The sequence below is a fragment of the Lissotriton helveticus genome, chromosome 4_2 (genome assembly GCF_964261635.1).
Source record: "Lissotriton helveticus chromosome 4_2, aLisHel1.1, whole genome shotgun sequence".
Taxonomy (NCBI): Eukaryota; Metazoa; Chordata; class Amphibia; order Caudata; family Salamandridae; genus Lissotriton; species Lissotriton helveticus.
In genome coordinates, this window is record NC_136064.1 from 117,980,466 (window position 1) to 118,006,493 (window position 26,028).

General features: G+C 44.7%; 1 pseudogene; it reads left to right on the forward strand.

The window, feature by feature from the left end:
- The first annotated feature begins 24,963 nt into the window (after positions 1 to 24,963).
- The window catches only part of LOC144751962 (nicotinamide N-methyltransferase-like), a 77,577-nt pseudogene continuing 76,512 nt past the window's right edge, over positions 24,964 to 26,028 (forward strand).

The window sequence follows — 26,028 nt, forward strand, 5'->3', positions numbered from 1 at the left end:
ATACAGGCATTAATTTCAGATGGTGGGAACATTTTATGTCCATGGGGCTCTGAAAAGGAGCTCAGCAAACTAACCCATGGAGTCACTCCCGTAGTTCTGGGTGCAGGCCAAGATTTAGGGCTCAAGAGAAAGGCTATCCTCTGAGGGTTAAAGTCAGGCTCCAGGTAGAAAACTAGTCCTCTAGATACAGCAACAGTCTGACAACGGTCTGACAGAGTTCACGGCAGGTCACAGTTTGCTAGATTTCTACATATTGATTGTCAAGTTCTGTGCTCACGCACTTAAGCATTACAGTGCAGCACAGCTAGTACTCTTGTTGTGTTCTGCAGTTGTAAAGTGTGTTTCATATGGTACGCAGTAAACGATGGAACACAAGTCTTGCAAAATGTTAGTACCTAACCCCTCATTGTAGTGTCTTTCACAAATTAAGTAGCAGGCATGAGCAAATGTTGTCGAAGATACCATCTCAGTTGATGATTGACAGGTGGCATAGAGAAAGGCCTAGTCCCAGGGGTAAATGTTAAATGTAATTTGTAACGACAGCCCTGTAGGTATGTGTGTATGTACCATATGCATGTAGTAAAGGAGCCATAGCAGCCATGCACACCCCAAACATTAAAGGGCCATCATTTGAAATGTTGTACTTTTACATTGCACTAAGCAACTTGCATCATGTGCAATGCAATGAATACAGTGAAAACGCTGAAGCAACATATGAGCAATATATGTTCCTCAGATTGTCTACATGAAGGCACCGTAAAACAATGCAGATCCAACAGCTGTGTAGCCACACCCTGGCCCAAGGGGATGTTCAATTGGTTGGAGTGGGTGTATATATTTAACATGCATGGATTTATAAGAATTCCCTGATTTAACATATATGAATGACCAGGGAATGCTCCAAAAATGCCAGACCTCCACAGTTGATGGCTACGCAGGAGAAATAGGTTCAATCTCCATTTATGTTAAGCGTTCCCACTGTGTTGCATTGTGCAGCACACATACACAGATTAAAATGCCTCAGACAAATGTCAATTGGCAGGAATATGTGCATTACAGGAAAAACCTGCTTACAAGGCATGCTCCCTTGCTCCATGTTGCGAGGTATCATGTATTGCTGCTAGTCAGCCCTTTGTGCACCAGTGCCACAATAACTCTGATGTGGCCCTTACAATGTTACATATGGTGTAAACCTGTCCTTTCCCATCACAGCACTCATTTTGTCTTCCCAGGGCCCATGTGTCATGGTGAAAGGGGGACTGAGATGATGCATGCCAGAAGTACTGAATACATCAAAAGCCTGTGGCATTGTACATGCATTTATTGATAGATACCTATATTTGTCAACATCCAGCCCACTTAGCCCTGCAAGGTGACTAGCATCCTATATTAATACAATGTATACATATGTATCCACTCAAAACCACCCCACACTCCCCAACCTAGGGAACCTCACCCCTTATGACATTTCTCCACCTTTGCCGCCTTGTAGTAATTGTTCATCTAGTTCACCTCTCTCCCCTAACCATCTCCCCTCCCCAGGCCTCAACAAAAACGATCCCCCCAACCCTTCGTCTACCAACTTCTCTCCGTCTCCCTCAGCTATCCCGGTGATCCTGGGATTGAGTAGGTCCCCGCCCTCCCCAGTCTCACCTAGACCTCCCCAACTACTCACCACCATCCACTGCTCCTCTACAATATTCAATGACCCTAAACCCCTCAACTGCATGCTGGTCAACTGCTGATCGACATCCTGTCATGCTTTAGAAATCGCCGAAAAAATCCCCAGTGAAAGCATTGACATTGCTTTTCTCACGGAAACATGGCTCAATGCCCACTCCTCTTGACATGCTTTCTCCCCTTGGTTACTCCATCATTAGCAAAGACAGGCCTGACAAAATTGGAGGGGGCCTCGCCTTAATCTATAAAGAAGAACTTCAAATTCTACCCATCCAGACCCCTGATTTTCCTACTTCGGAATACCTTGGTGCTGTACTTACTACTCAGGGCTCCCCCCCCCTATTCAACTCCATAACATCTACCATCACCCTGGTGACCCTCTTCCCTTAGTTGAGGAACTGTCTGATCTCCTTATTCAATCTTCCTTGGAGATTTTAACCTCCACTGGAATAAAAATGATGACCCCTCGATTCAACTCATCAATGACTTACTTGATATGAGTGACATGAATCAACTCTGCAACTCTCCAGCTCAATCCAAAGGTGCCACCCGTGATGCAATTATCACTAGCAAGGATCTGGCCTCTCTCTCAAACATCATCCCCATTGACTGGTCTGACCACCACCTCATCCTCTACTTGATCAACTGCTCTGTACCCCCCTTTCCCTAACTCATTCAAACAAAAGAATCTGACAAGAAATCTTCACCTTATTCCCTCTGACGAACTGGAGACTAAAATCAAAGCTCATCTGCAGGCAACTCCCCACTCCCAAAGTGCCAGCGACCTTACAGAGCATTACAACAATTCTATTGTTGAAGCCCTTGACCAAATCGCCCCGGTCAAACTAAAACTGCTAAAAAATAAACCCTCTAAATCCTGGTTCAATACCGACCTCAACAATGAGAGACGCGCTCTCAGACTGACTGAACGCAAGTGGAGGCAACAGCCTTCCCCCTCCAATCTTGTCCTCCTCAGAGCCGCAAGGGCCAACTATAAAAAACACATCTTTAATGAAAAAGCTTCCTTTTTTCGCTCTCAACTTGACAGGGCTAGAAATCAACCTAGGGAACTCTTTAATATAGATAAAAAACAATCTGCCTCAGCCCCTCCCACACTACTGATCCGGGTCAAGAGATGTGAAGAGATTGCTAGCTTCTTCTCAGATAAAATCTCAAAAATCGATCAATCCTTCGTACTATCCACCCCTGACACTCTACCCTCATTAATTTTCTATCTTTTTCTCCCCCCCCCCATGCCTCCACCGGATTCGGCCCTTCTCCCTCTAGCTGTCACCTCCTCTGATGCCTCCTGCCCCACCCCTCAACTAAAAAACAAGGCTTCCTGGAATAATGTCTGTCCAGTCTCAGAAAGAGATGTCCTCAACATCCTTTCCAGGCTCAAACCATCCTCCCATACCAAAGATCCCCTCGCGGCCAATCGTGTTCAAGACCTGAAAGACATCATCACCCCATACTGGACCACTATCAACAATTCCTCCTGACCCTAATGACTTAAATAACTTACGCCCGATTTCTAACCTTCCTTTCTTATCTAAGGCCCTGGAAAAATGTGCCCTACTTCAATTGGACAATCACATAGATGCTTTCAACCTTTTGGTTCCCTTACAATCTGGTTTTCGAAAGGGGTGTAGCACCGAAACAGCCATGCTTAACATCATTGATGACATCCACCACTCCCTAGACAAAGGTGAATCCTCCCTTCTCATTCTTCTTGACCTCTATGCTGCTTTTGATACTATTAACCATGCCGCCTTACTTAATGTTCTCAAAGCCCGCTTTGGCTTTGACGGTACTGTTCTCAAATAGTTCACCTCCTTCTTCCAACACAGAAACCAACAAATCAAAATCAGCGATTGCCTTTCCAAAACCCTGCCAGTCACCTTGGGAATCCCTCAGGGCTCTATTCTCTCTCCCACTCTATACAACCTCTTCTTGGAACCCCTCATCCACATTCTCAAACAAGCAAAAATCAGTTATCACCTCTATGCTAATGACACCCAACTTTAATACAAGATCATATCTCATGCCGATGTCCTTCATCTGAACGATGCCTTGACCAAGATCCAATTGTGGTTCCATTGCAACCACCTAAAACTAAACCCTAAAAAAACAGAAATCACCCTATTCTCTCCCAAAAACAACTCTCTCCCTATTCACCTCTGGATTTCTGACATCAAAGCCCGTAACTGTTCTCTCTGCATCTCTAACTCTGTCAAATCTCTTGGTATCAGCGTCGACCAGAGCCTCAGTCTTACTCCCCACATAAAAAATTCGGCCAAAGGTGCTCTCTTCGCACTATACATCATCTAAAAAAAATTAGAACATTGGAATGTTGGGAGCTCCATTGAAAACAATGGAGTGCTCTGGGCTTATAATGGCTGGTATAAGCCTGGAGCTCCAATAATCCAATGTTTCTTTGTTCACAGCTCTGGCTGTGAACAAAGGCTACATGGAGCCAGAGGGGATTCCAATCCCCTCGCGCTCCCTGAGGGCATTGTTTTTTTTTGTTAGAACATTCTGCCCTCTAGTGGCAGAATGTTCTAATAGCCTTATATCCCTTTGTAGCTGGGCTATACCCGCTATTAAAGTCCCTCTCCCTTGTTAAAGGCCCTAGCCTTCGGCTCGGGCCTTTAACGCTGGAGAGGGCCTTTAATAGCCGGTATAGCCCTCTACGGCGGGCTATAGGGCTATATTAAACCCTTTATCCCTGCTGAAGACTTCAAATCAATGGTGCAATCATTGGTCCTGTCTAGAATTGACTACGGCAATGCCACTCTCACCGGTACCCCTAAATCTCACCTTGCCCCTGTCAAATCCATCCTTAACCTTGCTGCCAGGTTTATTTCTGACTGTAAGCGTTTTGAGCACATCTCTCCCATCCTCAAAGTCCTCAATTGGCTCCCTGTTGAAGGCAGATCCACCTACAAGACTGCTTGCATCACACACAAAGCCCTCCATCAAAATACCCCATCTTACCTCTCCAACAAACTCCACAAAGCTGGTTGTATTAGATCATTAAGGAGAACTAACACTCTTGTCCTTGTCCCCCCTTTATTAAAAAAGAACTCAACACAATCTCCATCGTCCTCTGGCAACGCACCTTCCATCTGGAATGCACTCCCCAAAGAACTACGTTGCAACTCCTCCTACTCTAGCTTTAACAATGACCTCAAGCTTCTACTACTCAACAAATACTGGGGTCCTTAATATATAGTCACTGACTACTACTTACTACCCTTCCTAACCTTTTTACTCTCTCCTCTATATGTGTCACTCCCCCATTCCATCCTATTCTCTAATTTGGGCCATCCCTGCTCTACTTTTCAGGATAATCCTTATTTCCTTCCCCTGCTCTCTCCTTCCCCTCTCCCTCCCCAGTTGCCCTCACTATCCCGCCCTCCCTCCTCCGCTCCCAATTACCTAACCTTGCATTCTTCCTGTCCCACTATCTTTTATTTGCTGTTCGACCTTGATTTTTTCTTTCCTTGCACATTTCTCTGCATTTAAAGTACTATGGGCCAGATGTAGGTAATCCCCGATTACCGATTCTTAAATACCGAATCATACCGATTCGGTATTTAAGAACTGGCAATCGGGATGTAGGTATATTTACCAAATCAATTACCGAATCGGTAAATACCGATTCGGTAAAATTACCGAATTTACAAAGGGGGGCAGGGTGTCACTTTGACACCCTGTTGCAACCCTGATTCTTGCTTGTGTGCAATATGACACACATACATGGGCATGTATGTGTGCCACATGGCACAGGTGTACATGCATAGATGTGCATGTACACCGGAATTTGTTATTTACCATGAGATAGTATTTCATGGTAAATAACGAATTCTTAAGGGCCTTTGGCACTATTTTAAGTGCCACATACATCTGGAATTACCCATTTGGTAAATATACCGAGTCGGTATTTTACTGAATCTGTAAATTTACCAAATCGGTAAATTTACAGATTCGGTAAAATTCGGGCCCCCTACATCTCAAAACTAATTACCGGTCGGTAACGGCCGAAATCGTCCGTTACTGACCGGTAATGGGCGACCTACATCTGGCCCATTGTCTCTAATCTTCCAATCGTCTCTGGACACTGATGTACTAAAGAGATACTGTAATTCTGTTTTTACCAAAGCCTGTAAAGCACTCTTATACTCTTGGGTCCAGCCAATATATAAAACCTATATAAAACCTTTTAAATAAAATAAATAAATACGTGAAGATTGATGAATATATCTGGGATGACACAGCATTTATTATTGCATTTGGACCATGTGTTGCTGCACTATTTATAATGCAATGTCAAAATCTGTGTTTTCTAGGTGGACATTCAACCCGGGTGAGTTCAACAGCATCCAGGACCCCAATGCATCCAGTAAGTGTAATGAGTACATGGATATAGCCTATTGACATCTGTGTGTGATCCATGTGAGTTGTAACACTGTGGTGTATATTATGAGGTATCTATCAATCACCTGCAACCAATTTACAGTCAGAGTGCCAATACAACAGACCTTGGCAACAGATTCACTTTGATTTGACAAGGAGGCATGTCATTGTGCATGTAGGGGCAATCTAAGTAGACCCACAGCATGTTTACATTACTATGAGTCCCATGCAGGTCCATTGCAGTTTTTCCTATGTTAGCATGAGCATGTTGCAGACTGTAATTACTTTGCACAAATTACTTTGCAACTTGACACTGCTCCAGGCAGGTTGCTCCCCCATGCCGCAACACCACCACCTGGTGAGCCTGTGTTCCCTGCTTGCTGCTGCTGCCGCTGCTGCCAGTTCGAGGCCCTCCTCCACCGGCAGGCTACCACCTGCGCCTCATCCCTGGTGGCCAGTGGCTGGTCGTAGGTCTGCTTGCACTCTAGTGCTTTGTTTTATTGCTTAATTGTTTTTCTCCCTCGGTTTTTCATTGTTAATACTGTGCCCAGTGCCCTTTTTTGCCTTCTGTCCCCTTGCCGTTCCTGCCCCCGTCTTTCCCACTGCTGTGCTCCCTGCGACTCTGCCCCCCTGCTTGCACTGTATTGCATCTGATTTTAACTATTTAAATTGCTTGTTTTTCCTCCTTCACTCTTGGTTTCTATGCCCTGTGCCCTACTTTGCCTTCTGTTCCAGGCCAATTTTTCATGCGGCTGTATCCCCTGCGGCCCCGCCCCCCCGCTCACCCATCTGATCACTCCCTCCTCCCAGCTGCTCCTCCCTCCCACCTCTTCTTAATATGGCGTCTGCTGTGCGGCCACGCAGTGGGTGTGCTGCTGGCACTGAAAGGGGCACATAAGGCAAGCCCGTCTACACCCGTCCATGCCTGGACCGCGACTAGCGCCAGAACCCGTGGCCCCCATGAACCCCACAAAGCCTGTGTCCATTACGATGCCAGCACCCACCCCGAACTCAACACTGGACAATCACACACCTGCTTCCTGGCCGCTCCGAAGCGCATCCATGGACCCTTCTCCTGCCGGAACTGCAGCTTTACCAGCATCCTCCCTGCCAAGCGACCCACCGTGAAAGAATGCAACCACCTCAGATGCATCTTTCTCAACACCCTCTCTGCCTGCAGACACGCCGTTGAACTCTGGGACCTACTTGACTCAACCTCCCCAAACGTCGCCTTTGTGACGGAGACCTGGCTGAACCCCTCCTCAGCACCCAACATCGCCATAGCCATCCCAGACGGCTATAAAATCACCTGCAGGGACCGCACCAATGGAGTAGGAGGAAGAATCACCATCATCCACAGGAACACCCTCAGAGTCTTGACCTGCACTGGCTACCCCTCCACAAGAGGATCACCTTCAAGCTCCTGACCCAGGAACACAAGGCACTCCACAACACTGGTCCAACATACCTCGTCCTCGCCACAGTCCCCCACATCCGAAGATTGACCTCCGACGGCACGTTGTTCTCCCACCTCACCGCCAAGACCTGGAACACGCTCCTCATCCTCCTACAGCAGACCCAGGACCTGCTATTCTTCAGAAGACTCCTCAAGGCCTGGCTATTCAAGCAGTAGCAGCACCCCCGCACCCCCCCAGCACCTTGAGACCCTCACGAGTAAGTAGTGGGCTTTACAAATGTTCTGATTGATTGTTTTGCTTTGTGCCACAATGTCCCTTCACACAAAACACGCTGTTATTTTTGAGATCTGCTCTTTCCTGGGATTTAGTCTGAACAAGAAGACATGGTTGAACAACAATGCCCCTTGGAATTCTGTTCTGGTCAGGGCACAGCACCTAGACAAAACATACAAATGCATCTGTTGTTTGAGAATGCATACTTCTTGTCATATAGGTATGCAATGATAGGTAACACACACACATGGAGAGGGACCTTTCCAGGGAAAAAGATCATGAAGGCACTTGAGATGTAGAACTTTCATCTGTGTATACTGAGGTACAGGGTCTGCTGCTAACATCTAGAGATCTTTTGATTTATAATTTTTTTGCTTCAGCAGAAAGGGAAATTAGGCTATGCTGTTACATATAATGGCAGCTCCAGTTATGATTTGTGGACTATTGCTATGCTAACCGTATTTGTGTTAGGCATTGTTTTACTTGTTGTGGCACGTACACTGCATACTCGAGCACAATAGCTAAACATTTCAGAACTTATTGTGGACTAGTATGAGTGTGAGACTGAAAGGGTGTGTCCTGTAACCACGATTCCTAAGAGGGTTGGGAGTGTTGTGTCCTGGGGTGTTTAATCACTTGTTCCTCTGTGAGTGAGTACAGGGCAAGTGAGACACTATAGGTAGTCGGTTACGAGCTTGTGGGTACTCAGGTGGTAGGATGACTCAGTCCCTACCTACTAAGGTCCCATAATCTCATGCATAGTTCTATAAATCTGCTGAATGCCTGCAACAACATCTGTATAGTTGTGATGCCTTTGGCACAGGAACCATCATCTGGTGCATAATCTACAGATGTTCAAAACATTCAAATTTGTTCATACCCCAACATAACAAATCATGGTTTAATGGATGTAGCAGCAGTTAAATGAACATCACTAAGCTTGGCTGGCAGGTTTCTGTTGTCTATGTCCATATTTCGGTATGGTACAGGTGCTGATGATGTGCAACAATAATACACAAACACTATTACCAAGTGTAAACCGGAAGGGATCATGAAATCAGAGTAATACAAAATGTTTATCAATATGCAACATTTATTCTTTATCATACAGCATACTATGCTCATACATGCTTCATACATTTGACCTTTAGTGCTACATAATTCCAGTGTGACTGACCATAGGTGTGGCTGAAGATACCGGCTGATTGGGACTTAAAATCTTTGTTGACTCATACATGTCAGGTCTGTTGTGTTGGCACACTGACTGGAGCAGTGTGTTAAAGCAAAAACTAAATTGTTAAATCATGTAGGACAGCGTCAGCACAGTAGCAATCACAATCAATCCACTTTTCCTATGATAAATGCTGCAAATGTTGTTGTGATAGGGCAAAGTTGCACCAAATCATGGATTTAACCAATGACAGTGATAATATTGGGAAATACAATAACAATGCATGTCAAAATATATGTATGTATAGTGACAAACTTGCATCACCTAATGTGAACTCCCTCTCTATCCCGAGTCAGAAGCACGTGGTCAGGCAGGTACCGCGACAAAGGCCAAAGCAACTGATTGACTGATCACAGGTGGGGTGACATGTAACCCTTAGACAAACACGCAAAGAGGAGAAACCAGATCAATCCCACAGATATGCAGCAACACCACAATGGTCCCAAGAGACTGGCACCAAATAAAACACATTTGGCCCGTGGGGCGTGCGTTTCCAAAACACCGCACAATCAAATGTCACACTATGTTAGGGACACTCAGCCAATCCGAACACAGCATATACACTATACACAGTTACCGGCACTCCCAATGTTGGAAATCTGGACACGCATCCACTAGCTCTGCATTTTGTCCTTGCAGAACCAAGACCCACCTGCACTTCTTATCAAATGACCAGATTTATGAGTTTGTGGCTAGGCCCAGATTCCTGTTCCAAAAAGAGTACAAAAATTGCTTTATAACACCTTCTGAAATATATCAAATGACAGCCCAAACAAATGTGCTTTGAGACAGTCGTCAGACACTGACTCTACTGCCTGCTCTCCCGGCCGGTATGCTTAACCCCTTGGCCACGGCGCAAATTTCGCCGCGGTGCTGGGGGGCTAGGGTGTGGGTGCGGTGCTTTGGCGCTCATGACGGAATCACGCCACCATGAGCCACGGGCGACATGTGCTCATGGTGGCGTGGTTCTGTCATGGCCCCGCCCACTTATTATTTCACCTGCACAGGCAGGGAAATAATTCCGCGTGGGCGGAGCAGCTGCAGCATGACGGAACCACGCCGCTATGAGCACAAACCACCCGTGTCTCATGACGGTGTGGTTCCGTCATATGCAGGCAAGGGGTTAATTAAACCAACAATTCCTCTTTTGACAAATACCTCTTGTCTTTCATTTTTTCAAGGTAAAATTATATTTGAGCAACAACAAGGACTTAAATTCTTCATTTACTCAACGTATCATGAGGTATGGCTGTTGTAATCCAGTCTCATGGGTATTTGAGCTTCCCTCAGATTAGTCCATGCCAATACTATGTGAACCCTAGAGGGTCTATTGTGGATTTCATTATATTTGCTTGGTTGTGCACACACAGGCCATGTTAGCTTTGCACACATTACTACATATTCATGTTTGCTTTTGTGCCACATTATATTTTCACACAGAACCTGCGGTTGTTTTCTCATTCTGTTTTTCCTGGGATTTAGTCTGAACGGCAGACAAGGTCAAACAACAATGTCCCTTGCTATTATGTTCTGGTCAGGCACTCACAACAACACACAGCACAAAAATTCAGCTGCTGTTTATGAACATGTGTACCTTATCATATAGGTATGCACATTACAGTAAAAAACAGCTGTATATGGGATAGATGTAATACATTCATCTGCATATACTAAGGTACAGGGTCTGCTGCTAAACCTAGACATCATTGCTGTATAATCATATTTGCTTCAGTAAAAGGGGAGGAGGATTAGGCCAAACTCTCTTATAGGATGACATGGCTTTTCATAATATACAATTTATTGACAATGATGATGGTATTTTTGCTAGGTAGTAGTTTTAAAATTGTGGCACGTATATTGTATTAGATAAACATTTCAAACTTCCTTCCTACCTCTTTCATACCTTGCGGATGAGTATGAGTGTGAAGGAAAGGGAGTGTCCTGTGTTTGCGATTCCTGAGAGGGACAGGAGTGTTGTGTTCTGGTGTGTCTATTCTCTTGTTCCTCCGGTTATGAGTAGGAGGGTAAGGGAGACACTATAGCTAGTCAGCCTCAGGCTCATGGGTACTAAGGTGGTAGGATGACTCAGTCCCTAAATACTGATGTTCTATGGTCCATAGCATAGTTCTGTTCCTGAGCAGAATCCCTGTAACAGAGTCACCAAGGAGCATTTACACTGATGCCCTGGAGGCTGGAGGGATGTAGTCTTGTTACTCTAGGTAACCATGGTGTTGTACTAATCATTACCAGAATGCCTGACTGATGCACATTGTGAGTGTGGGTCTATACATGGCAGGTTCCCAGTCATATGTCTTTGTAGGTCTTAACTGGAAGTCAGCCTTCATATCTCTGTGAAATGAGTTAATTGTGGAGCACATTGTGCAAATATAATTGCTGTTAAACCTACAGAACACTAGTAGAACTCAATGCATGGATTCAGTCTCAATGGCATGGTGTGGCAGCTGAAAAAGCTCACTAGTCTGCACATGGATTAGCCTTAAAGTGCATAACTCATCCCTTATTTGTTGTTTCTTGGAGGCAATAATACAATGCATGGTATAAAGTAATGTAGCTGCACTGTGTAAAAGTTCACATGCAGGAATGCACAGTGCTAGCAGCATAAGTTCATTTCATTGCCCACCTACTGGTGGTCTACGTTATACTGGCTAGCATCAATGCAGTCACATTGCATCATGCTGCAAGGATCCCTTCTTTATACATACAAAGTCATTGGACAGATGCCTACTCCAGTATGGATACACACACTCCTGAGATGCATTGTCTTATTTAAAATGCAGTCCTAGGATAATACGTGTATAGACATATGTCTAAGTGAAACTCATCATGGTATTGCTTAAAGTGTATACCAGAAGCTATATGTCAGATTTCAGTGTATTTGCTTGAGGATAGATTGGTGAAAATCACCCTTGTAATGTTTTGCAGGAGGTAGCCAACAACCCTCCATCCATGCAAGGGCTCCCTTCCTCGAATGGCTTACCTTATAAACGTTCACGTATGTTGATGATCAAGTTTCAGCCCATTTTCATGATGCAATGCCAACACCAAAAGGCTCAATATCTGGACTGTGTGCCCACTTTCCTATCAACACATCATCCTGAGTGTGACTCCCTGTTCTGGATTATATGGTTGTAATCATATTGTGTCAACATTTTCATATTGTACATCTACACTAAAGATTCTTGACTCAGTTTTCCTTGTACGATTAGGGGCTGTATTACGGATGTCTGTGCCAGCGCTAATTGTCGATGTGCACCAGAGTATGCGCCCAATGGCATTACAGAGGATCGGTCTGTATTGCGCTGTGATATTGGCGCAGACTTTGAACTCTGTGTTTATGTGCGTTTGCGTCTGTGCACATATTGTATTAGCGCACAGGCGCAAAAGCACATAAACACAAACATACTCTGGTGCACAGCGACAATTAGCGCTGGAGCAGTCATCTGTAATAGTGCCCAAGATGTCTTTATTCTGAAGATATAGTGCCCATAACTCTATCTCAATTATTGTTGTTGGTCTGGACAGCCACATATGATTGCATAGCAATGCTAGCCAGTTTTCCCATACATCATGTACATTTGCAACGTGAGCTAATAGTTTTTGTGCTTTACTTCCATAGCTAACATGACTTGAAATCACAGAAAGGTGTCAAGGGAGGTTTATTTTGAAAATTCGCAATAAACCTGAGACCACTAATTCTGAGGTTTTTAGGGATTTAATCTGCTTAGTTTTGATACTTTAAAAAGACATTCACAAATCAATTGAACATGTCTTTTAAAAGGAACCACCACATTAGTAAATAACCCAATTGCAAAACATTTGTATCTGTGATTTAGAACCATTTCTTTTGTGAGACAATATATACAACACATACATAATACGAAAACGTTATTTGTGACAAAAAATATATACAGCAAACCAATGATCACAAGACATACATCAATAAAATATGTGTGCCAGCCTGAAATTAAACCACTCCTGTATTTGCACTGAAAACACAAGGCGGAACATTTCTCATTCAAAGACACATGTCTACTGTCCTGCCTGTGGGAGGGTGGGGGTGCATATCCTACTTAAGGGTGTTAACAACCTAGAAAAAGGGGGGACGTCATTTCTATTCAGTCCCCTCATGGCACACCCTGTTCTACCTTCCCCCACAATCAACAGCCAACGCGCTTCGAATCCCCAACATTTCCGGGATTGTCTTCAGGACTCGGACGTGGTTTTTTGGGCTCTCAATTGTGCTGCAGACAGCAGTCTAATATCTCTTCTTCAATTCATAGTATTAATCGAAACTTAAATGTTATGGGTGTGTGGGAGTTCTTGATAATGATTTAAAAACGGTCCAGGATCTTGAGACTCGTGAAATGTAGTTAGCGCTCGCGGGCTTGTCACCGTGAATGTCTTCTGCAATAATCCTAACTGTTTCCTTTCATTTCAGCCATGCAAATGCAGTTGGAAAATCATCTTGCTCCTATCATTCAAACCGGCATCACCATTGAATATATATATGTATATATATATATATATATACCCACTTTCAGACCAGGTATACAGGACATAAAAAAAGCTAAGAGGGAGGCCCTAGTTGAGCTGTGGGCTACCTTTTAGGTGGCCCCAGCCTATAAGACTATCCCTGAGTCAGTAAGCAAGGCATATGCACCTCCCCGACTGTACACCAGCAGGGATGTGCTTACACTAAGGCCAGCAATCCAAGCTGCTGCCATGCTGGGTTACACCAATCCATCAGTAGAGGAGGCTGCTGGACCTCCACCAGGGCAGCAAGCCTCCGGGCGGGTAAGAGGATCTGAGGTCTTACCAGTCCAGGTGCAGACAGCCATGGCTCAGTCCAGTGCCAGACCTCCACAGGGCTCAACACCCCAACCTCATTGATCGCGACCCATCAGTTCTGATCTGAACAAGGATCACATACTCATGAGCGTCCTACAGGGTGAAATAAAGTCAGAGGGATGTTTGTTGCCCTACTGGAAGGTGATTCAACAAGTGGAGGGGAAGAAAGGAGCACCAGTCCCACAAAGTCCAACTCTGAAAGGGAAGCCATGGGCTACAGTCCACTCAGTCAGGATTATGGCATGGAAGAAGCATCAGGGAGGGAGGTTGCCGCCAAGATTTTGTCTAGAAAAACAGCACGCAGCACCCCAGGTGGGAGTTAGAAGAAAGATGAGAGTTAAGGATAGAGAGAGAGAGCTCTTCCCTGGGAAGTCCAGCAGGGTGAGGAGACAATTCTGTCTCCCCCTGAGAGAGCTGGAGCTAGGTCTGGGTCCCCACATAGAGGAAGGCCCCTAACTGAGTAACACATCAGCATAGGAGAGGAGCTGACAAGGAAATACATGATCAGGAAAGACTGAGAGGGACACAATTGAGACACATAAAGAGCAGCAATGCATATTTATGTGAGCATGAGGAGAGCGACGAAAGGGAAGTCCAACACTCAGGCAGACCCATATCCTAGAGAATTAGTATCCAGAGAAGCAGGGGATCTCTTTGTGTGACCTTTCTGTGTCCACTGACTAATGCAGTTCTAGGATAATAGGTGTATAGACATATGTCTAAGTAAAACTCATCATGGTATTGCTAAAAGTGTATACCAGAAGATATATGTATTAATCGAGACTTAAATGTTATGGGTGTGTGGTAGTTCTTGATAATGATTTAAAATGTGAATGTCTTCTGCAATAATCCAAAGGAAGGGCCACCAGTATGACCATTCTTGGCCATAGGAGAGATTCTTCTAAACCAATCAAATGACCATTGCTGAGGATTGCATTCAGCATTGAGGGGGAGATCCAAAATAGAACTATTCCTACCAGCAGGAGTGCCTGAGACAGCGAGAGCACTATGTCATAGAGAAACCAACATTGCTACCCGAGCCAGGATTTGTCCTCTATTACAGAAAGGTGCAGCAGGAAACAAATACGTTCCTTGGGCACAGATTGATAAAGAAGGCTTCAGGAATCAATTACCCCATCGATGGATGGGACAGGGATTTGGATCTCATGCTTTGAAAAAATCACCCCAGGTATAAACTTAGCTTTAGGTGACATCAAATGTCTGCTCAGCAGCCTCACTGGGTAGCAGACTGATACCATACCTCCCACGTCTGCATCCTCACAATTATGCATATCAACATCGAGCATGGCAGGTTGCATTTAACTCATTCAGACACCAGATCTGGATGTCCCTAAGGGAGCTTTTCCCAGATTACCCGGACATAGGAGAACTGATGGCAGAAAGCATGAAGGCTGGGGAGACCATGACTGAACTCAGACAGAATGATAGGACGATGTGAGGAGGAGACAGGTCAGCCCTCGACCGACATGTGTCCCCAGGTTTTATTCTTCCACAAAATTCTTCAGACAGTGCTATCCATTGAAATCCAGACCAGATTAGATAGTGTAGTAGGTCTAGATACCAAACGTTTGTAGGAAATACATGCCCACATAATACACTATTTCAGGAAGAGAAATGAAAAGGACAGGGAGAAACAAGCACAGGAACGGGCCAAAGAGACACGGCCAAACTGGTCTAATATAGGCTGAAGAAGACCGCCTTTGAAGGCCCACGTTAACCGTTAATGATCAGGTGGCACCCGTCTAAAAGGGAGCTCACTAGGCACAAGTGCTTGCATGTTTTATATGTCAGGGAGTAAACCCTTGGGCAAGGGTCACTCCCTTTTACTGGGGAAATGTTTTGCCCATTTTATGCCCCCCTAGGACATATCTGCCAAATTTTAAGACCCATTTGCCCCCATGGGAGGCAGAAAGGGACTGGACACCAGACATGTGTACAGTTCAATATGGACATGGGTCGCTCCTGTTTATCAGGGCAATGCTGTACCTGTTGTCTGCTCTCCCTGGGGGCAAATCATCCATATTTCTAGGCCCTTCTGCAAGTACAGGGGGTAGAAAGCCTGTAGACACCAGGGATGTTTACATTTACATGTCAGGGAGTGCCCCCCTGGGCAAGGGTCACTACCCTTCTTATTGGGGCAATGTTTTAGCCATTGTATGCCATCCCTGGGGACAGATCATCCCTATTTGTTGACCCATTTGCCCCCACTGTGGCAGAAAGTAACTAGATACCAGGCATTTGTACAGCTATATGTTTGAGAGCTGACACTTGGGCAAGGGACACTCCCCTTTATCAGGGCAATGCGTTGGCCATTTTCTGCAACTCCTGTGGGCAAATCAGTCATAGTTTTAGATCCTTCTGTCCTCAAGGGGCCAGAAAGCCACTAGTCACCAGGGGTTACGATCACCAATTCCTGAGCCCAAGCATGTATCTTATGTATGCTTTATATACATTTTGCTAAGTGTGATATCACTGTTGCCTATAACATACATGTAGATTATCTTTGTGTTTGCAATATTCCATGTTCTTAAAACATAATGCAACCTGCATTGTGAACAGGGAAATGCTCATCCCTGCTTTGGGCAGGCTGAGAGGGCCGACCAAACAGTCATTGGGCACTTGAGTGGGCATACCACTCGGCCCCTGCTCTGCTACATGAGCAGAGCAGCCCCACCGACCCTCCCGCCCGCAAAGGAAACATTGCATGAGAATAGCAGAAATTTATCATCATGTAATATTTCCTCTTCTTGCACTGCTTAAAAGCAGATGGGTGACACTCTTTCACCATAAAGGCGCCTCCACTGGGGGTGTGTCACCCAAAGGCGCTAGGCCTGGGCCCAAGTCGAACCACGGGCCTCATCAGCTACGTGTCCTATCTTCTCCTCACCTGGACGTTGACACCATGGTGGAATCTGCTGCACTCTCTCCAAATCTGTGACTCAGTCAGCAGGAGACTCAGCCAGCTGGGATGTCACAATCCTGGGTACCGCAGTCACCACCAAGTCTGCTGGGGTACCTCCCAATGCATGTGATGCAACAGGACCCCCTTATTCATGATGTTACAGCGCTCCTGCTACACAAGTTCGGCGCAGCTCAGGGGCCTCAACCTTCACAGCATCCGGCCAGCGCAATATCCTCCGACCTGTGATGCAGAGAGGCACGTCCCACCATTGCTAAATCTCATCCATGCACCCCTTTTAATGATGGCACATGGTATGCAATACAGACCTCCCTACCTTGGTGCGCAGGATCACCTCTACCATTCACAACTCCAAGGGACACCAGGTGGTCTTCTCACACAGGTCAGCAACATGTCTCCATGTGACCTGGCTGACTTTATCACCAGGTAAGATCGCCGACCCCTCGGTCTCTACCGCCACGGCCCAGCAACTCCGCAGCACCTTCGCATCCCATTTCCGGTTCCAGACTCAGGCTCAGTGATGCCTCCGGGACACAGGGACTGTCCACGCCTTCAAGGTTTTGGCTGCCATGGTTATGCAAGGAGGGTGCTATGAAAAGTGATACATCACAGGTTTTCCCCAGCAATGCGCTTCTTTTCACATATGTAGCACATATGTAGCCCTGATTCTGCATTTCGACTTCCGCTGGGACTCAGGCTGGTCATCCTGGCTGTTGTGTGGTTTGGGGAGATTGTTGATTTGTGCAGCACTAGTCCCTGCCTGCTCCATTCTGCATTCCATTGATTTTCTTTTTTTCTTTCAATTGGAGGTGGATTTATTGGCTATTTTGGACCTCTAGAGAAGGTGTAGTTCTGCTGAATAGCATGAGTTCTTTGCCTGCAAATTTGCCTTTTGTCAGTTTTTGCCCACTAACTTCAGAATCTCCATCGCCTTCACGCAAGTGTTAACAGCAGTTTTCACAGCGGCTACCTGAAACTATTGCCATCTGGCGACGTATTGTAAATACATCGCTGACAGGGTGATAGTTTTTGGTGATAGGTCACAATAAGAAAACTGCTGCTAACTAACGCTAACGATAGTGAGCAGCAGTTCTTGTACATATGCCTCTTATTCACTAAACACAAGGCCAGCCAAATTCAAATCTGCACACTTCATGAGCCAAGAGCCGGTGTAATTGCTGTGTCAGTCATGTAGGCATATGAAAGTAATATGAGTATTGTAATGTGCCTGACCCATGGCTGGTGGTGTGACTGGTTATGTGTGTGTCACGTATTAAAGGTGTGTAAATAGCCAGTAAATAGGTTGGTGCCTTGTTGCAGCTTCACAGCTAATGAGCTGTGAGTCAGTCGTTCAGTTTTTTGACCGTTCAGTTATTAACTGTGCATTTCACTTTTGTGAGGTCTCTTGTTCATAAAGTTTTATGTTCTGAACCTTTTCTCACCCTCTTTCCAAATCCAACAAGCATGTGTGTGTACTTTAGGAACAGATGTTTGTGAAGCGATATTTGTCTTCTCTGTCTTTCTCTGCCAGAGTGTGCATTGTCTCTACATTGTCTGTTGCTGTGAGTGTTGTAGTGTGCTGTTAAGCGGTTGGTACCTTGTTGCAGTTTTATTGCTCACAAGCTATAAGTCATTCTTTCTGTTTTTTTATCTTTCAATTATTAACAGTCTCCTGTGAATAAAATATACATTTTGAACCTTTCACTCACCCTCAAGCCAAATCCGACCAGTATGGCAGTGTAGTGTCTGTGTACTGTCCTGCTCTCTTTGAAGCCCAGTTTGATTTTCCCAGTCACTGTTCTGACCTCTTCTCTGCAGCTCCAGAGCTCGCTCCACCAGATAACCTCTGCACTATGCAGATCAAGTATTACCTCATCAAAGCAGCCTGGTTAGGCCTGTCAAGGCTGACCAATCATTAGAAGCTGCCAGAAGACTGTATTTTGGCTCACAGAAAATGAACTCCTATAACTTCTTTTCTGCACCAGTTATGATAAATTCAACTGTGGCAGGTTGTTGGATTTATTATTACTAATCTTTTTAAGTGTCTGAATGACATTTTTAGCCCTTTCCTAGAAATATTTGTACTTAAATAAAGGATTCCAAAGTTAACCTATGGACCTAAGTATTTACGATGAATAAAGACAAAAATTGAGAGTTATTCCCTTGCCAGGGCATATAAAACATCTTTTATAATGCCCCTACTTATAGTTACATAGTGTCCCACCACTAAGGCATATAGAGGAGACCTTAGGGGTCACGTATATTTGAAAATAAAGTAGATTACCACTTTAATTTACAAAGTAGGGCTGCCTTTAAAAATAACAGCAGTCAACACAACACAGTTCTGGTAATTCCAGTGCAGAAACACTACTGGGCTCTGAAATCTCTCTACCCAAGTATATAGTAGGGGCTTATATATCGTTTGAATCTCCCTTGCCTTATTATGGTATAGGGACTTTCAGGGATCTGTCATTGCCAATTGTAATTTTACCTACTTTCCATATACAATTATTGTCAGAGCTTTGGCCTGAGGCCTGGTTAGCAAAGTCCCAGGCACATTCAATTACCACTAGTATCAGTCAAAAAATGGGGTAGAACTAGGGGTGGGCGGATTTTGCGTTATCACGTTACACAAATCTCCGCAAAACAGTAAAAGATCTCTGCGAACACGCAGAAATTCCGCGAACGCGCGGAATTGCATGTTCTCAATGCTTTTTTCCTGTCCGCAATCGCTGTTTGCGTGTTCGGGAGGAAATATCTCACGAACATGCATTTTGAGAAAGCGAACAAGCAAACATTTTCGCGAAGTTGTGGAATACAGAATTTTGGGCAATTTTGCATTCTCAGCAGAACACGAAATTACCCAAATTCCGGAAATTCTGTGACTGGAACGGAATTTACCACCCAGGCCTAGGTACAACAAGGCCAAAAGACTGACTTTCTCACATTTCACTAGATGGGCACCAAGCCTGGGACCAGAATTGCCAGTGCCGCCTGTTGTTTGTGATGGAAAGGGGGGGACCTGCATTTTTGGTCCCAGGCTTGGCCGCCACCTAGGGAAACCTACTAAATCCAGACATTTCTAAAAACTCTACACCTGAGAGAGTCCAAAGAGGTGTGGCTTGCATGGTTCGCCGAACAGTTTCTTACCCAGAATCCCCTACAAACTTCAAATTTAGCTAAAATTATAAAATGTTCCTCAGATTTCTGTGTGGCCCCAGCACACATTTAGTACTACTCAGCATTTCTCTCTGTTTATCGATAACAATGATACCTCACTTTTTGTGGCTACGCCAAGTGCTTGTGACAAGGAAGGGACCAAAATGTGTACAGATTGATTAGGTGCCAAAGCGTGTTCATAAACAGAGATTTTTTTTAAATTTTATGTTGAGGCTGACTCTGCTTTGGGCAGCCACACAAGTGAGGTATCATTTTTGTCAGGCGACCGATGGGAAGACATAGGTGGTAGGAAATGTATGCCAGTGAGAGGATCCACACAGAAACATGTGGAAAATGTTATTTTTTTTAGGTAAATTTGAGGTTTGCAGGGGATAAAAAAACATTGGGGAATCCATGTAAAGCCACACCTCCCTGGACTCCCCTGGGTGTCTAGTTTTAATAAATATCTAGGTCTGTAGGTTTACCTAGATGACCAAAAACACAGGTGCCACCGCCTGAAAAAACAGGTTGTTTTGTTATAGACATTTTTGGTCCCAGGCTTGGCATTCAGTTATCTCATAAGGGCAAATAATTGTCTTGTAATGGTTTAAATTTACTAAGCAAATAATCTTGAAACATAGGGGTAAAATATGTGTACAGTAAAGTTCACAATAACACAAGGCCTTGAATTAAAGATCGCACATCATTTGTTTTATAATTTCAGAAGCAATGCCTTGATTACTTACAATGACATACAGATTGAACATTTCAGTTTTCAACACAATGTCCAATGCTTGGTGATGTCTCTTTACATTCTAAAGTCTTCCTCTCAAAGCTATGTTCGGAAACATGCTTCTCTATGAACCGATTTTGATCCACTAACATTTTATAAGATAGGTTTACCAACAGTAGTGCACTTACTGACACTGCTCAATAAAAATGCAAATTGTGTATTTTTTTATTACCTAGAACAGTTTTTTTATATAAAGTCAAAGACACCAGTCTTTCTGAGTTCCAAAATCAGTCAATTCTGTTAAGCACAACTCCAACAGACTTCCTTCTCCTCCAAAATATAGCCTACATAGGTCTAGAGGCAGAGAACTTCACCCTGTCTAAGAGAAGGAGGGCATGTGAGGAAAAAAGAGATGGTGGAAGAAAACGAGTTTGAGATGTCAAGGGGTTGTGGGTGTGCACCAAAGCTGCCCAAGGGGGTTGTCCGTAGTTACCAGGATGGTGATGACAAATGGCTGACAGCATATATTAGGGACTTTGAAATGAGAAGGGTTAGCCCTTAATAGGTGGGTTTACTTCTATGGATACTGACCCCAATAGCCTGAAGGGATAAGCTCCTGACTCTAGGGGAAAAGAGGCAGAATCGTACTCCCACAGAAAACACTGTCAGCTCAGAAAGTTTGGTCTCACCCCAGAGAAGTTCAGGATAAAGTTCAGGGACACCTGGAAAGTCATCACCCAAACCTGGGTGGACTTTGTTGACATATCAGTAGAGGCACTTGAGGGATTGTTTCAGGGTAACAAAGTTAGTACCTATGAGGGGCTCTATAAGTTGTTCATGAAGGAGCACATATTGAATAATTGTAACTCAGACAAGTTACACCAGTATCTAGTTGACTCTAAGTTGTCTACTCCCAGAGAACTGGGGGAGACAGAAGATAGGTGAGTGTATATGCCTGGGATGACTCCTGGTGGCCCATATCACTGGGAACCTCCCCCACACCCACAGACCATGCACGGTATCTCAGCATCATCCTGGACTCCTCACTCATTATTAACTGCCAGGTTAAAGCTTTCTTATTATCCTGCTTCCAAACTCTAAGCCTGCTCCTAATGATCTGCAAATGGATCCCCACTGAGTCCAGAAAGATGGTCACTCATCATCTTGTCAGCGGCAGAACCAACTATGGCAATACACTCTACGCTAGTCTCACCTAGATACTCATCAAGAAACTGCAGCGCATCCAAAACACATCCTCCAGACTCATCCTCAGAATCCCCATCCACAGCCACATCCCCAGCCACCACCTCACATTCCATGTACCCAACAGAGAACTCTGCTCTCCCCAACTGGCCCTGGCTACTATCCCACATATCCGCAAGACCACTGCTGGAGGAAAATCCTTCTCCTACCTTGCACCATAGACCTGGAACAATCTGACTCTCTACCTCAGGCAGTCACCGTCACTACTCAATTCAGGAAAGGAATTCAAGGCTTGGCTCTTCGATTGATCCATAGCACCTTCAATAGATCAGCAGCCCCTCCCAGTGCCTTGAGACCCTTACGGGTGAGTAGTCACACTCTACAAGCCACTGATGGTACAAGAATATCAAAGAAGTCCCATATGAGAGACTCCAAGAAGAGACGGTTTAACTACAGGTCTGAGAGACATATGTGCCACTAACAACATAGTGAGTGACAGGTTGCTCAGAAAAGCAAGGAGAGTAGGCATAGCTGCAGGTGAGCTCATAACCAAGCCTGTAGACAAAGTGCCCTGCGAAAGGGAGGGAACCCTTGACAGGTAAAAGGTGGTAGTCAGTGCTGACCTTCCCTTAGATTGTATCCTAGGCAATGACCTACCAGTGGTCCGTCTGTTCCCAGATGGGGGCGGTCACCGAGGGTGCTGAAGGAATGGACTTTTTCTAAGGTCCAGCGGTGCCAGGGAACAACACCTGAAACCTACGTGGGATACCTGTTCAGCGCACAAATGACAGAGACACGGGACACTTCCTTCGGCGTCAAAGATCAGCGTTTATTACTGCAGGGAGGCAAAAGTCACAAGAAGTACAACAGAGTGTATGTTCTGAGAGTCTGCTTCAAATTGCAAATGTGGATCGCTCCTTTTATACACATTTTCGTCGTTGCACAACATACGAACAAAAGGTTACAACTCAGTTCCCACAATAAACTTCAAAAGGACTTCTTGAAACCCGGAACATAATTACAGTAACATTGCCGGTTCCCAACTGTAAAAGCACATCTTCTCACCGTTAGGCACATTCCACTCTAGTTGTAAACGGACGAAAGAAAGAGACAAGAACAGCTGCAAGGAAGACAGACAACAGTAGAGAAAAGAGTGTGAGGGTAATATCGGAAGCATGATCACAGGATCAAAGGATTCGATCCTAGCACATGCACGGCTGAAACAATAGACCGGCACGGCAAGATTACCCTCAAGCAGAGCCATCTGCCTTTGCAATGTCATTCCCCTGGTCATAAAAGACGCATGAAAGGAATATGCGTCTTCCGTAAGGCTTGGGAACTAAGGGTCATGACGCGGACAGTTGCCTGCTAACTAACTACGTGAGGGCAAGAAACAAAATGGATGCCGTATCTAAAATGGAACCCGAGGGTTCAGACGAAGCAACGCGGAAATAAGGCGAACCCTTCCAAGTAGTGTAGCGAAAACGCGTACACTTACTAAACTCGTCATTTACGGTTCATAGATACCAAACTTGCCCATATTCGATCATGCCCAAAACATCATAACGATTCTCACGGAACCTCAGTGCCCCCCAACCCAAAGTTTCTAGCTAGACAGTTCCTACAGTGAAGAGACTGGTGTTCCAGAAGGAAGGGAAACATAAGTGGAAAGGTAAGTCGCTCTTAAAGGTAGAACTAGTGAGCCAAGTGCCTTCTGATCCAGTAATGGGAGGCCCATAGTTGGCACTGGTAAGGCTTCACCTGACCACAAGGACATCCTGAGCAATCATTCTACCCTGAAATAACAGTAGGGGAAGTGGAAGAGGGTATCTGCCACAGAACGTTGTGGCCCCCCACCCTAAACAGCAAGAGAGGTTTCAATAACCCACAGCTGGCACTAAAGCATCTCACCCATATGTCAGTGGAGAGCTTAGCGGGTGTTTCTGGATCCTGAGAGCTGTCAGTAGCCTGTGCTGGCCTTCATGGCAGCACTGTACTTGGCATGGGAGACAGATCTCATAGCCAAAAGCAAGCAAGGCCCTCTGACTCTACTGGTCATGGTGGGGTTGTTCAAGTGTGGGGTGACCTCTGTGAGTAAGCTGGGGAATGCCCTAGCAAAGTTACAGATAAAAGAGGTGTGTACCTCATTACCCGAGATAACAGGGGGGAGTAACCCAAATAACAAGTAGTGGAGTTTCAACTTAAAATGTATCCTGTTACTGTTAAGATGGCCATAGGAAATGACCTTAACAGAAAGATGTAAGCCAGAGTGGGCCCGGCAATAGTACAGCTACTTTTCTTCACTGTCTTCCTCACCTGACATTCCAGGAAAACTCTCACAGCATCTCTTGGGCATTTTGTCTGAGCGGGTTGTCTCAGAAAACTGGGCTTTTTTGCAGATTTCCTCTCACATTTTGCCCCTATTTTTGACTGATACTGGTGTTTTCTGAGCATGAGTGTTGCCTGGGCTCTGCTAACATTTCTCACATCACACCACACCTGAAAGAGCTCTACTGTCTCCCTATTTACAAACGATTACAATTCAAACTGCACAACCATACTTCCAAGGAGCTATATAACACTGGCCCAGTATACAAAGCTTCTAGATACCTCGACTCATCTGGAATCCTACTTGCACATACCACAGGCATATGAAAAACCAGATCTGGCAGTCGATCCTTCACCAACATCGCTTCTAAAACATGGAATGATGGAATGACTGCCTCTACACTTAAGAGCCTCCTCTTTTCTTCTTACATTTCATACAAATCTGAAGGCCTGGCTTTGTGAGTAATCTCACTAGGCCTATGATGTGACTGGACTTACACCTGCTGATTGCCAGAATAACTTCCCAGGTAATAGTGTGTTCTACAAATATGTCTAACTTAATACAAATTAAACCACATTCAAAATGTGAATTGTACTGGAGCTAAAATAGAAATGCAAGTGTGAAATGCTTTTGAAAATAATTTAAATTGCACTATATAATTATTACAGGTAACACTGACTAAACACAGGAAAAGATTGCAGTGGAGAAATGGCTGCTGGAAATACTATGAACGAATTCTATGATAGTTATTTTAATCCAATACAGTATATAGAAAAATACTTAGTCGAACAATCAGAATTTTTTCATGACCTTACTGAAATGCTTAACGGTTTCCTCAAGACTTTCTCATCTGGAGGTATGTACTATTTAAGTTATTTCATGTTCACAGACTGCATGATTTCTGATATGTTCCGAGTCAGTTGATAAACTGAAACCGAGTAACTCAGCAATGCTCTGACCTACCATGCTTCTCCTTCTGCTAGGTATTCTTCCCATCATCTAATCAAACATTGAACATGAGTTGAGAATCTGCCATAGAATACAAAAGATAAAAACAGTCAGGATCAACATTTACCACCACTCTTGGGATTTGAAACTCTGGTTACAGCAGAAAATAACCTACCTTTTTTTTTAGAGCATGACCATACAACAAAGTCACTCTAGGTCTTGGTTGACAAAGCGAGACCACCCATGTTTAGGCCTCTCCTGAGCTTTTTCCAGGCGATTCTTGGGGGGATGTATGTCACTAGAACGCATGCTTTTACAATGCATCCCATTACGACGCAGGTTTTACAATGCAAGTCGTTACAACGACATGCGTTGGGGGGTGCTGGATAGTGAATAGTTTAATTTACTATTCCAACTCCAGTCCCCATGGATAGTAGGGAAGTTGTTGGATAGTAAATTAAACTACTCCCTATCCTAGAGCGCCCCCAGCGCAATTCGTTGTAATAACTTGCGTTGTAAAAGTTGCGTCTTAATGGTAGTGGGTTGTAAAAGTTGCGTTGTAAAGGATGTTTCCCTTCTTGGGGTCTTATTATCCCATATAAAGGACCCAATTTTCCCTTGGAGTTTAGCAATGTCCTTTTTGCTGAAAGATAATGGGATCAAATTGTACAAAAATGTTAGTGTGGGTGAAATTATCATTTTAACGAGGTTGACCCTCCCATAGATGTACAGGCGGAGGTTTGCCCAGCGCGATAATAGTCTGCCAACCTCGCTAGACACCCTCTTCCAGCTGATCTTTGGTATCTCTGCCAGGTTCTGCGCTAA